Below are 13,530 nucleotides of genomic sequence, written 5' to 3'. Positions count from 1 at the left end.
CATTAAGGTATGTGCTTCACGGACCAGCTGGTTTCCCAAAGGGCAACGGGAAAACTTCGCAAGCACTTCCACCTGGCCCAGGCCTACTCCTGTTCAACCAAGACTTGAAGCCCAGGTTCCAGTTTAAGCACAGGCATGCTGAGCTGAGCTTTGCTGAGCCTGATCACAAATACACAAGGGCTTTTGTTGTTGCTGAACCTCACAGTTTATCACAATCCACGGGTGCAAACCCTTTGCCTCTATTTGAATGACTCCAGATTTCCAGCAGCGGCAGAGGAGAGGCAGACAAGGAGACTCCTGGATTTTTTTCTGCAGGAAAAAGGATCACAGCTGGGTGCATCTAGATGCTGCCCAAGAGCCATGAAGGAGGCAGGGTGGGAAGCCACTGGATAGCAGAAGTCAGGGCTGGCAAAGTAATTAAGGAGGACATTTACTCCTGGCCTGGCTCATGTCCAGCTGAGCTTCCAATAGCTGAAGAGATGGCAGAATGGACGTTTAAAAAGAGAGAGGCTCCAGGAGCAGGCGGCAGCATCATCCAAGCTGAGCTGGGGCGTGGCATGCACCATGAAGTCAGGCAGAGCAGATGAAGCACAGCGTGGAGGCACCTGTAGCACAAGGGGAGAAGCAGAGAGCACAAGTGGAGCAAAGCCCTTGAGGTGATCACAAAACACCCACGCTAGAGGATGCGCTGCCAGGGGGTGGGGAAGCTGCAGTAGTCCTCAGGGTAGGAGAAAGCATTGCCCATCACTTTACACTGCCAGCTCTTTGGGGCAAGGAACTCATCTTACGTTTGTATGACACCCAGTGCATGGGATCCTGGCCCCAAGAGATGCTGCCTCCACACTGCTAATCCTCCTAATCAGTCAGCAATAATAACAGCAGATGCCACTGCAAGCAAGTGGTCAACTAAAGGCCTAGTCTTCATGTGCTTAGCCCCTGCAGTCTCGACTACACTGACATTGCAGAGTGTGTGTGCCATAAAGAGCAAGGGGAATGCTGCGCTCCCCTGCCCCTACCACCCATGAAGCTCCATCCAGGCTGCAGCTGACTGGACACCCACCACTTATATGACCCCAGGCCAGTCTTTCCTCATCAGGAAGGGTCACTCCACAGCATGCAATCACTTCCCAGCTTGCAAAGTCAGGGGCTGCTTAGCTGCAATCTATGGGGTAGAGCCAGCAGCAAGCACTCGAGGGCTGGGTTTCCACTTCCGTTGTGCTGGTGTAAAACTAGAGCCAGTCTGTCAGCTGGTTTCCTTCAGATTTACACCAGGGCATGAGCATGAGGTGGCCTGCACATGGTATGGTGTGCAGTGACACCAAGGCACGAACCCCCGTGGGATGGAGCCTCTGTCCATCACAGGGAGATGCTTGTCCAGGGGCCTTTGCTGGTTCAGAAGCAATGTCCCTAAGCAGTGGATTTTATTTTGGCTGGGATCTTGGGCCAACACTCTGCCTGTATGGTCAGGGGGGCAGCAGGACCAACGCCAGGGGACACCACCTGAGCCTGTGCCCGTCTGCTCTCAGCTGGATCAGAGCCAGGGTAGCGACAGCGAAGGAGCAGTGTGCAGTGCCCTCCAGCGGAAGAGCCTAGGGACTGCAGGCTCTAGGTGCAGGGAAGCAGCTAGAAGGGGTTAGAGGTGTGCAGAGCCTTCCTGCAGGCTGGGGTAGACAGTGTAGGGGCTTTGCACGCGTGCAACCCACCTCTGGGTGTAGAAGCACCTCTGGCTCCCTCCGAGTCAGGAGCTCTGGGGCTTAATCCTAGCTGCAACACATGACTCCTTTGGCAAAGCTATTCTCCACCCCCCAGTGCCAAGTGGCACCCACCCTGCAGAGCCAGGAGAGGGGCCCTGCAGCAAAGGGCGAGGGAATAGCCATGCCCAGGCCAGCACAGAGGCTGGGGACTCGCATTGTTCCTTTCAATCTCAAATAAGCTGAATTGCAGCTGGATGCAGTACTGGGTGGGGGCCAAGAGGTGCCAGGCAGTTCTTGTTGAGCAGGTACTCCTTCAGACATCTGGAGCTGGTGATGATGCTGTTGAGCTTGGTGAGGAGCAGGTAGCTGCAGGGCAGAAAGCAAGGAGACGGCATTAGCCAGGTTTTCCTGCTCACTCTCCATCTTCAGGGAAGACTGCTGCGTGGGTCAATGGCTGCGGGAGGCTGCGTACTGCCCAGTGCTCAGGGAAGGAAGGGCAACCCCAGCTCATGTATGGAGTCACAGCACTCATCCCCATCTGGTCGTACTCCACATTGCAGGGGTGCTGGTCTGTAGCCAGGATGGCAGGCACACTTGTAGCTGCCCAGTGTGCTCACACAGTGCTGCTCAAACCCCCATTGCTGGCACCAAGCACTCGTCCACCTCGGAGGAGGGAGGAAAGGGAAAGGGATCTTGGAGTCCTAGTGGACTCCAAGATGAACATGAGTTGGCAGTGTGATGAAGCCATCAGAAAAGCTAATGGCATTTTATCGTGCATCAGCAGATGCATGATGAACAGATCCAAGGAGGTGATACTTCCCCTCTATCGGGCGCTGGTCAGACCGCAGTTGGAGTACTGGGTGCAGTTTTGGGCGCCACACTTCAAGAGGGATGTGGAGAACCTGGAGAGGGTCCAGAGAAGGGCCACTCGTATGGTTAAGGGCTTGCAGGCCAAGCCCTATGAAGAGAGACTGGGGCACCTGGACCTCTTCAGCCTCCTCAAGATAAGGTTGAGAGGTGACCTTGTGGCTGCCTATAAGTTCATCATGGGGGCACAGAAGGGAATTGGTGAGGATTTATTCACCAAGGCACCCCCGGGGGTTACAAGAAATAATGGCCACAAGCTAGCAGAGAGCAGATTTAGACTAGACATTAGGAAGAACTTCTTCACAGTTTGAGTGGCCAAAGTCTGGAACGGGCTCCCAAGGGAGGTGGTGCTCTCCCCTACCCTGGGGGTCTTCAAGAGGAGGTTAGATAGGCATCTAGCTGGGGTCATCTGAACCCAGCACTCTTTCCTGCCTAGGCAGGGGGTCAGACTCGATGATCTATTGAGGTCCCTTCTGACCCTAACATCTATGAATCTATGAAAGCATACCAGAGCAGGAGGTTGTGGTGGGGCTGCTAGGGGTTCCCCCCAAGCACTGGACAGCAAAGAGCTGCTACCAGGCAGAGGACATCCTGAGGACGTGAAGCTGCCCGTTACATGGCTGCAAATCTGGGCAGCCCCTCTGCTGGGCTTGCTCCCATCTGTGCTCCCCACAAGGCACCACACTAGGCCAGCAGCATCACAGGGATGGCTTGTTCTGTGCTTCTCCCCCAACCAGGGCAAGCCCAGCCCCTGCTGCACAGCATCTATCGCATGATCCAAAGAAGATCCCAATTAAGGGCCCCTTTGCCCCCCAGAGATGCTGCCTCTGTGGTAACTTTGAAGGTGACAGAGAAGCTGGCTGTGGCCTTGTTGATGGAGCTGTCTGAGACTAACCTCATCCAGAGCAGGTTGGAGGCGGTCTCAATGTTGTCATGTGTGTCGTAGCCACAGTACCTGCCAAGCAATTTGCTCAACTCTACTGGCCGTTCTGGATTTCCAGCCATCCTAGGCGCACCCGACACATCCCTCGATCTGCATGGGGCAGCAGTGAGCACTGATATCAAGGCCCTGGGCTCGGGTTCCTGCCCAGGTGGCGTTGCAGTGGCCTGGCCACGGCTCTTCTTTGCAGCTAGAGCTCCTGACATTGGAGCGAGGAAGGGAAAGGGCCCTAAAGTGGCATCAGTGGTGCAGAAAAGCATCCAAAAAAGTAAAAGGGGGAGGAAAACCTGCATGTTGTCACCCTCCTGGGGACACACAGGAGAGCCACTGCCTAAAGGGACATGGGAGAATTAAATCCTGCAAGTGCTGCCCTCCTGTGGCCCCATGTAAGAACTGCAGGCAAAAGGGGAGGGGGTGAGAGCTGCCCCTCCTGCAAGCAGAGGTGGGGGCTGCAGGCAGGAGGGCAGGGGAGGAGAAAGCCAGTCACCTGCCCTTGACCGACCTCCAAGGGTCTGACCTAGGGCTTCCCCACCACAGAGAGGATTGGGGCTTAACCTGGTGCCCCAAAGTTTTGCTTCTCGCCAGAGCTGGGACCACATAGCTCCTGAGATCAGACAGAATCGGTGCGTTCAGTGCAGTGCTGGAAAGCCCCTTTTAGGGGTCAGATCAAGAGTCCATGCACCTGCCTCTAGACATGCTGAGGGGTGGCAGTGAAGTGAGAGTGAAAGTGAAGACAGCCAGGGTAGCACAGGCCAACGCGGGGCATAACTCTAATGAATTAAAACTCCTAATGATTTGGGATTGACCTGGTGCCTACGCAGGACTTGGAAAAGTTTTTGCTGGCCACCAGGTAAACCTCCCAGAGGAATGCATGGGTTGACCCGGTGTCCTGGTAGGCTCTGGGTGTGCACACAAGGTCCCTCACAACTCAGACTAATTTTTGAAACATGCCTCCTGGCTTGTCTGGGTGATCAGGCTGGGAACTGGGGCCCATTTAATCCTTTGCTAAAGGTCCACAGAGGTTTTCAGGAACACCGTTTCAGACCTTCTGAGAACTAGGAGACATCTAGGGGACAAGCCTCGGTGTTGTGCCCAACTGATGAGCGTGGGAAAGCAAACACTTGAAGGTGGGAGACCCCAATCTGGTGCCAGTTCTTCCGCCCACCCTGACCTGTCCTGTCCACTACCATGACACTTCCTGGAAACATCTGTTCTCAGCAAGGCCCAGTTCAGCAGGAGGACATGCAGCTGGGGGTCTCCCACCCACCCCACCCTGCATGGAGCTGCCAGGCAGCAGCAATTTGAAACACCACAGAGGCTCTCTGACCATTTGCATCAGACATGGGTAGGGTGATTTGGGGGTCCCTGGGATTAATACTACTGGCACCAATGGAGCATTACAGGGTGAGTGCAAAGGGAGCCAGGCCCTTGCCCCTGGTTATTCAGCCTGGTCAGGCTGGGAGCATGCAGGGTGTTCAGCACCATGCTGCAGGCCAGAAAAGCAGAGGGGATGAAAGAAGCCTGGACATCCTTCACTAGGGCAGGGGTGCCAGAGGGACCGATTATCAGTCAGGCAAAGAGCTTCTAGGTGATTACCTTGTAGCACGGCCTTGCTCCAGAACCTGTTTCCCATTTCCACGTAATCATGCCAGCACAGCTGGGTTTGGTAGAGGTCCAAGGTTGTGAAGGTCAGGATGATCTGAAATGGAACAAGCAGCAGAGGTTAACACCAGCCTCTGGGAGGGCCCCAGTCCTACAGCATCGGTCTCTGGCTGGCTGGCTGAGCACCTCATCCCTTTCAGGGCTCTTCCAGAAGAAGTAACAGTTTACTATTGCTGCCAGCTCCTGGAGGGGCTCCACTGGCTTACAGGGTATCAGTGACCAAACAGTGAGGTCTACCAGTTCTCTCCATCACCAGGTTTCACTGCCAATGGAGTGAGCCCCAGGGCAGCCCAACTAAGTTTAGTTCACCTCTCCTGGTAGCCAAGGTGCAAGGAGGCCACCAGAGCATCCTGGGGACCCCTTGATTATGGGCCTAAGGATTTAAGAAGTGCTGCATGATTCCAGCCCACAGGCCTGGGTTTGCAGGTGTTTGGGGGGTGCATGGCACCATCTACAAGCCAGGGCTGGTCACGCTGGGTGTGGCACAATTGAGGCACTGCAAACCAGTTCCCCATGGGCAGAAAGCAAGGTGCACACACTGCAACTAGACCAGTGCTTGTCCCTGGCAGGCAGGCCAGCTGGAAAAGCCCACTGCTTCAGAGGAGTTTGCCCCCTCTTGCAACCCAGGGTTTACTCCGAACACCAGGTTTGGACAAACTCCTGGTAAAGGACCTGGGTTGCACTTGATGTTGAGGGCTAAACCACAAGCTTTCCAGGTGGCTGAGGAGAATAATAAGCCATTCCCAGCTCCACAGAAGATCCTGAGCTGTAGGGCCAGGCGGCTGGCTCAAGCCCTGGTGTGAAATCCCAGCCTGGCCTCTTAACTCAGCTGCTTAAATCAGCTGGCCTGAAACAAGCCGCGACTGCTGAACTGGGATGTGGACGAGGCTCAGTCCGAGGCTCAGGCATGTTCAGATCTGGGCCCCTCTCCAGCATCCTGAATGGGTTGGGATGAGCTATCTGTGCATAACACACGTCAAGTACATCAGCTGCTCTGCTGTAATTGCTGCCTGCCTGCTCTGTCCTGTGGGAAGTGGAAGCTGAACTGCGGTAACTTTGCTCTGTTTCCTTCACAAGCTGCCTCTCTTATCACATGGCACATAAGTGTCCCTGACACCTGCTGGAAGCCCAACTCCCATCCCAACCAGTCAGGAGTCTGATGATCCCCAAATCCCTAAGTGGGGGTGCATGTAACATCCTTCTGGGGTGCAGTGAAGCAAATACACACTGCCCCTGCCTGCACGGTGCTCCTGCACCCCAACATAGTGCAGAGCCCTGGTAATGCAGAGCCATGTGCTGGGGCTTGGAAAGTTTGTGAGGAAGCACAGGCAGCTCCCAAACCCCTGTATCACAGCCAGCAGGAGCAGAGGCACTGCTGCAAAGGATCCAACCGCAGGGCCACAGTAGGGCAGTGAAAGGGGCAATGTGCACTGCTACACGCAACAACCCATTGGGGGCACTCCAGAGATGGGGATCCAGAAAGGTTTGATGGGTGAGGGATGAGAGGCAGGAAGTCAATGGGGAGGAAGGAGAGCAGAAAAGCAGAAGGGGAAGGGAGAAGAAGAGGAGCAGCAATGCAGGAGAACAAGAGTCTAGGCAAAGCATGTAGCCCCTTGCTGCCCTGCTCAGGCTCGGTGGGGGTGGACAGCAGGTACCTTTGCCCTTGCAGTGACCAATATCCTCCAGACAGTGCATGTGTGCAGAACACCTGTCAGGGAAGTACAGGGTGGAGAAGTAGCCTTGCAAGAGTGCGGAGAGATCCTGCAAGACTGTCAACAGGGGCAGGGAAGGGAAAGGGTTAAGAACCCAGCAACAAAAGCCAAGCCAACTCACTGCTCCTTGCCCACACCCAGCTGAGCCCCAGCTCCCCCCATACAAGAGGAGGAGTGAATGTGCCTTCCCTACTTCTAGCACCTTCAGCCTGAGGACCCAACAGGTTCATTCAGTGGGTCTCAGCCATGTTAAACTCAAGGCCCCCCCTTGAAAAATGCCAGTGCTCCACTGTCATCCATTACTTGACTGCAGAAATACATTTGAGCCATTCTTCTGTTGCACAGAGCTCAGAAAGACCCCAGCAGGTCTAAATGGCTTTGACATTTTAGATTCCTATTGGAAATCTCTGCATTTATCTTGTGCATCACATGTTGGTGTTTGAATACACAATGTGCCCCCAGGAGCCAGCCAGTCAGCAACAGAGGCAGGAATACAACCCAGACCCCTTGACTCGTTGCTCTACAACCTTTCTGCTCACAGTGCTGGGCTCCGATCTCAGGCTAATCCAGAGGAAAATCAGGATTCACCTTGCTGATTGTTGGAGTTCCACCAATGTTCAAATCTGGTCCTGGCAGTAACAAGCAACCTGGAGACCTGGGTGGCAGCTCCCTTCCCTGGGCTGGCGTGTATATTTGTCTCCAACACTGGTCCGTGATGGGTCTCTGTTCTCCACGGGCCTGTGCTACACATTGACACTTCCCACCCTGAAGCAATCCTGCAAAGCTGCTAAGGGCTTAGCAGGACCTGCATTTAGGAAAGTCATCCGGGATTGATTGTGCCCTGGCTGCTATGGGAGCAGGTCGAAACTAGCAACAGCTTGCACCATAGACACCCTTCTTGGCTTTCTGGGTGAACAGGGCTTCTGCTGCTAGAGCTCTTGGGCTGGGGAGTTCTCATTTTATATAGCCATGGGAAAGCAGTGCCACAGCTCAGGGATGACACAATGAGCCTCTCATTCCCACGAGCGAATGTCGTTGTTACTGGGGGTCTTGGTTCCAGGTTTCAGAAGATCTGGGCTTGGGACTTGTATCACTTTTGCTCAGACAAGCACAATGGCTGATGGAGGGGTGCAACCCGTTCACTTCATATTTGGGCAGGATGGTATCAAAGATAATCCCCCTGGAACAAAAAGTAGAGCAAGGGGTTAAGTGGCAGGGAGGACACTACCTGCTCAGCTCCCCTGGGCTCTGCACAGGGCTGGCCTTGGTTTCCCCTGGGGTAGCTGCCCCAGGTAAGTATACAGGACTGAGATGCCAGGCCTCTACCCCAAGCACACTGCCCCTGTCGGGCTCTGGAGGGGCCAGGCCCAGCCTGAGCACCCAGCACGGCTCAGCTCTCTACTCCCAGGCTGCTAGTGTCCAAGCAGTCCACACATCCAGCCACCCTGCTTGGATGCCCTCTCTCACTGCTGTTACCCAGTCTGGCTTGATCCAGCTGGTTGAGTGCAGCTAAAAGTTCAGCTTGATTTTGTGCGTGTGTGTGGGAGGGTGTGTGTCACACATACAGAGGGCTAGGGAAGCAAGTCATCCCCAGCAGACAGCACAGCCTCCTCCTTGGAGACCGTAGGACTGCAGGTGCCTGGCTTTGCATGGTCCTGTCTGTGTTAGCAGCAGTGCTGTATGTTAGAACTAGTATTACTTACCAGAATGCTGCACTAGGCACCATCAGCATCCATTACTGGAAGCAGGCACCACAAGGGAAGAGCCAAACCTCACAAGAAGCAGGGTCAGCATGTGGAAGCAACTCTGTGCTGTGCTGGCCTGTGATAGCAGGTACTGCTAGTCCTGCATTTGTAGGACAAGGCAGGCAGGAGAGGTGAAGTGACTTACTTAAGGTCAGACCTCAGACTTAGGTCTCCTAAGCTCAGGAGACCTAAGTTCTCCCAGCTCTGCCACTGACTCCTCCTAGCCACATGCCCCATCCCCACAGCCTACCCCAAAAAGAGCATGACTAAGGCATGTGTGCTTCTGCCCAGCTGTGGGCATCTGCATGTCCCTGGAGAGGTCAGGCATATGCATAGCTACTTCGTAACAGTGGTGCCTGCCTCCTGCTGCTCTCCTTCAATCTGCCAAGACTGCATGGAGGCAGTGGGCTGACAGACTCAAAGAGCCACACTCAGACTCTTGGCCACCAGGTTTCAGCTCTGTTATACCTAGTGTTATGCTGCCAGAGGGATGTGCCCCCAACCCCGTCCCCTGTAAGCAGCCAGTGATTCTCCAAATGCTGGGCATACTTGATTTGGCTTATCTTGTGCTATTATTATAAAAACAAGCATGTCCTGGATAGCACTCGGGGGGGGGGGGGGGGGGGGGAAACTGGCAGCAGTACCCACAAACACGCCACGCAGTAACTCGAACCCAAAGCAGAGAGGACACACCAGGCCATGCCTTGGTAGTATGCAATGATGGGTGTCAAAAGAAGTCAAATGGGGAATAGTTGGCCAGGCAGCAGGTAAATAGAAGGGATCTGGGACTTGCTGCCAATTTTCAATTTAAACCCACTGTATGTTTTGCTGGGGGATGCGAAAGCAGCAGGGGGGCAGGGAATGTCATTTTGTAATGCATTTACAGGAGCCAGGGGAGAGCAATGAAAATAAGCAGCAGCTGACTGGAGAAGGCATTCCTGCCACAGTGCATGATACTGTTGAAGTCTTATAGATCACTGAGTGACTCCACCTCTGCAGGAACCACTTTTCAATCCATTGGGCTCCTGCCCTGCAGAAACTGGGGGAGATGGCAGCATGGACAAGAGCCCTGTAGCAATGCCAGGCAGGGAGGGCACAGAGATCTGGGCATAGTACAAGTCAGGAGCTTTTTCCCCAGGGATGCAGGCTTGGATGATTCATCCATGGACAGCACAAGAGACTGAAAGCAAAGTGGGGGTGGGAGGGAAGATAGAAGGAAGGAAACAGGAAGTCAGAGAAGTGGAGGAAGGGGAGTACAGGGCCACTACCTACCTGGTATATTCTCCTGGATGGCAGCCATGTGGTTGTCCAGGTCCAGGCTGGTGTGCTCAGGCCAGAAGGCAAATGACAAATCCCAGCTCATGAACTGCCATGCCAAATATGTCACTCTGCTGATCGAGTTGGCCCGAGGACCCACTCCCCTGCAGCCCATATAGGAACAGCACCTGGATGAGGGAGAAAAGACCTTGTGTTAGCAGCAATAAAGTGGTGGGCCAAACTGGATGCTCCTTAGCTAGAGATCACTGCCTGTAGTGCTTAGGAGAAGGTTAAGGACTTGCCTAGTGCTGAGCACCCAGTGGCAGGGTGCCTCTGCTATCCATCACTGCCACTCATAGGTCTCCAATCTCACTGCCAAAGGGGCAGGATAGAGCCAGCATGGGCCCCTGCAGTGTCCACATGGGAAGAGGGACCACCAGCCAAGTGCAAGCTGCCCTGCCCAGTGTGGGGCACAGCCACTAGAAAGGAGCACAGTGCACGCTCAACTTCCTACCATGGCACAATGCCCCATGCAAACAGGCAAGCAGGAAAGCATGCCCTACCCTGGGCAAGCCAGTGCCCTATGGGGCCACCGCAACACTCCTCCCCTCCAAGAACCGGGCAGAGGAGGGAGCCCAGTGCTTTAAACAGGGAATCCCCAGCCCTCTGAATTGTTAGCAACTCCCTGGGGTCAAGTGTGTTCTCCCAGCTGGGTGTCCGGGAGAGGCAGCACATCTGGAAAGTCATTATAGCTGCCCCAGCAGTGTGGAAACTTTAATGGCCTCCCCATGGATTGTGCAGAAGCCAGACCTGCACATCTCTGGCTAGCGAAGCATGTGGAGAGGGCTCTGCTCCCTACTCCCAGGGCTCCCTCTCCACTGTTCCCACAGCCCTCCTTTGAGGCATGCCACTGCCCCCAGAGCCAGCCGCATCCATCCCCAATCCCAGCTAGAACAGGTGCTTCTTTTGAGCTTAAGTGAGGGTAGTTTTGGGCACACACTGCCAATGACTTTGTGCCACCTGCTCAGCATCTAGGGATCTAACAAATCCACCTCTCACACTACCAGCCTCCCACTTCCCCCAGTGCTTCCGACCAGCACTAGGCACACAAGCACCCCAGAGGATGCAGGCCAAGCACTAAAGGGAGGTAGCATACGCTGCATATCTGCTTTGTGGGGTTTCAATGCACTTCAGGTCAGGTTTAATTGGGCCTAATTAGCACTTCCACAAGCCACCATGTTCCTTAGCTGCAGCTGAGCATCAGTCACAGCATGGAGGGAATCAGGCTTACCATGCAGCTGTGGGATCCCTGCCAGATCTGTCCATTGATCCCAAGCTCTGCACCACCCAGGCAGGCACTGCCCATCCCCAGCCATGGTGGAGCCTGCCTCCTGCACCAACAGCTCCAGGCACAGCATGCGCAACTTTCTCCTGGCAGCTGGGTGGGCAGGTAGGCCACTACAGACACCTCTGGGTTCCCCAGGGAGGGAAGGGCTACATGATCAGGCCCTGCTGCATGTAACTCCATGCTCTGGACCCAAGCCAACACTCCTTCAGTTGGAGGGGAGTGAGCCAGGGAGTATGTGCTGCTGGTTAGGACCTGGAGACCAGCTCTATTCCTGGCTCTGCCACTGAGCTATTACCCAACCGAGTGAATCACTTCACTGCTCCTTGCCTCAGTTTCCCTTCTCACCCTTCTAGACTCTAGGACAAGGAAAAGAAAAAAAAGTACACGTGCAGCCCCTAATATTAGGAAGCTCTGGCCTGAACTGTGGTTTCTAGGTCCTGCTGGAACATGAAGAGCAAAGCCCATCTGTTCCCTATAACCACAGTTGGACAGGGGCAATCCCAGGCCCTGATCCCCTCTGAGCACAGCCCTATGTCCCCATGGCTTTATCAGCACAGGTTGAGGCACTGTGATCCTGCACATAAGCAGTGCGAGTTTGTTGGTTCTTTTGGAAGGGGAAAAAAAAGAAGCATCATTATAATCAGAGCAATACAGTGCTCAACTTCACAAGGAGAGGGGCAACTGTGGAAGTGTGCAGGGGAGCTCCTGAGACAGGCCTCTCTCCCACCTGTTCCCCACTCCTGCAACAGCATCCAAACCACTGCCTGGTTGGGAGCATGGGAAGGGGCTTTGGCAGCTGATCAGTGGCTGGAGGCTGTCATACCTGAAGCGTTGGCGGCCACTCTGAAGATGGTGTGGCACACAACATCCATGATGCCATTCACCTGAAACATCCAGAGGCCTTCCTCATCCAATGCAAGGTCTCCCAGGAAGGCAGCTGAAAGCAAGAGATGAGGATAAGCTTTGTTCCAACATGCCTGTAACCTGTCCCATCTCCCAGTGGGCATACCTTCCAGGCCAGGGCTCAACATTCGGCCCCTTTAGGCTCTCAGACCCTCTGGCCCCATACACAGCCCCTTCTCCAGACTCCCTGGTCCTGGCTCTGCCTTTCCCTGGGCACATGGACCCTCAGATAGGCACTTCAAACCCTCTAGGGGGTAACATAAAACAAAGGCCACTTACCTGTAAAACCCAGTCCTTTTCTGCCCAGGGAACTTGACTCTCTCCTCAAGCTTACACAGATGTTTAGCTACATCTAGGTCCCTGCCATGCCATAACCAAGAGCTCCTCACTTCAAGGATGCCAGGGTAGGTTTAGGTCTTTTATAGCTCCAGCCTGAGCTCTCTTTCATTTGGTCTGGTGAGTCTCTCATTAGCTCCCTCTGCCACCTGCAAGCAGCCTCTCAGCCTGTTTGCCTTTTAAAGGAGCGGGCACATCCTCATGCTCTGCTATACCATGTCACAAGAAAAGGGAATCCAGTTGTTATTTTTAAAATGCCTCTGTTTTTCAGCTGCTCTCCTAATACATTGTGCAGCCTTAGTCTTGGCTCAAAAGTGCTGGGGGCTGGCTGTGCTGCAAGCATGGCAGGGAGGATGCCTCATCCACAGGCAGGTATTCACAGACACCTGCACAAGTAGCTCAGTACAAGAGGCCAAAACATGAGCCTCTACATCTCTCCCATCCCTCTGAAACCTTATTACAAGGTTTCAACTTCCCACTGTCTCCTACCTCTAGATTCCCAGTGCATGGGGCAGGAGGTGGGTATGAGGCAGCAGGGGTATGTATGGGGTATGGGGCCCCCTAAGCAACCCCTCACAGGCTGGACCTCTGCCAGCCTGCAAGGGAAAACCCACAGTTTCTTATGTCTTTTTCTTTTAAAAGGAGAATCCATTTTTAAAGTTTGATTGCAACCCTTTCATATAGTCCTGCAACCCACAGATTGAGAAACACTGGACTAGACACAACCCCCCCAGCCCTGCCAGAAGTGTCTCTAGGGCTGCAGGGAGCCCTTCCTCCCCATGGCAGGCCAGTAGTGTCAGTCTGTGTCACAGGATGGGGTCCCTAAGGATGGCCACGTTACCCCCAAGGCCCCTCGACCATGCCAGTTCAGCCCGATGGGCACCCTCTATTCTTGCCCACCATGTCTTTTTTGAATAATTGGTATAGGGAGGCTGCCTTTAAGCCTACCTAAGCACGGTTGTGATGAATTTCCCTGAACCCCAGGGGTCCCAGACCCCTTGTGAGTCCCATTTCAAAACAGATGTCCTGGGACACCCTAGCCTTATGGGCTATATGCATGGCTCCA

At 54.3% G+C, this 13,530-nt stretch overlaps 1 long non-coding RNA gene across 1 annotated transcript; it reads right to left on the bottom strand.

Annotated features, from left to right (window-relative positions):
* Positions 1–7,651: 7,651 nt before the first annotated feature.
* On the bottom strand, positions 7,652–12,649 carry LOC106738163 (uncharacterized). The gene is made up of 4 exons (XR_002091496.2): positions 12,408–12,649; positions 12,049–12,162; positions 9,893–10,065; positions 7,652–8,055 (listed from the first exon to the last, which is right to left on the bottom strand). It is a non-coding gene; the product is annotated as an uncharacterized LOC106738163 (long non-coding RNA).
* Between the last annotated feature and the right edge of the window lie 881 nt (positions 12,650–13,530).

The sequence above is a fragment of the Alligator mississippiensis genome, chromosome 7, assembly GCF_030867095.1.
Source record: "Alligator mississippiensis isolate rAllMis1 chromosome 7, rAllMis1, whole genome shotgun sequence".
Classification (NCBI taxonomy): Eukaryota; Metazoa; Chordata; order Crocodylia; family Alligatoridae; genus Alligator; species Alligator mississippiensis.
This window is presented reverse-complemented; position numbering and strand designations above follow the sequence as displayed.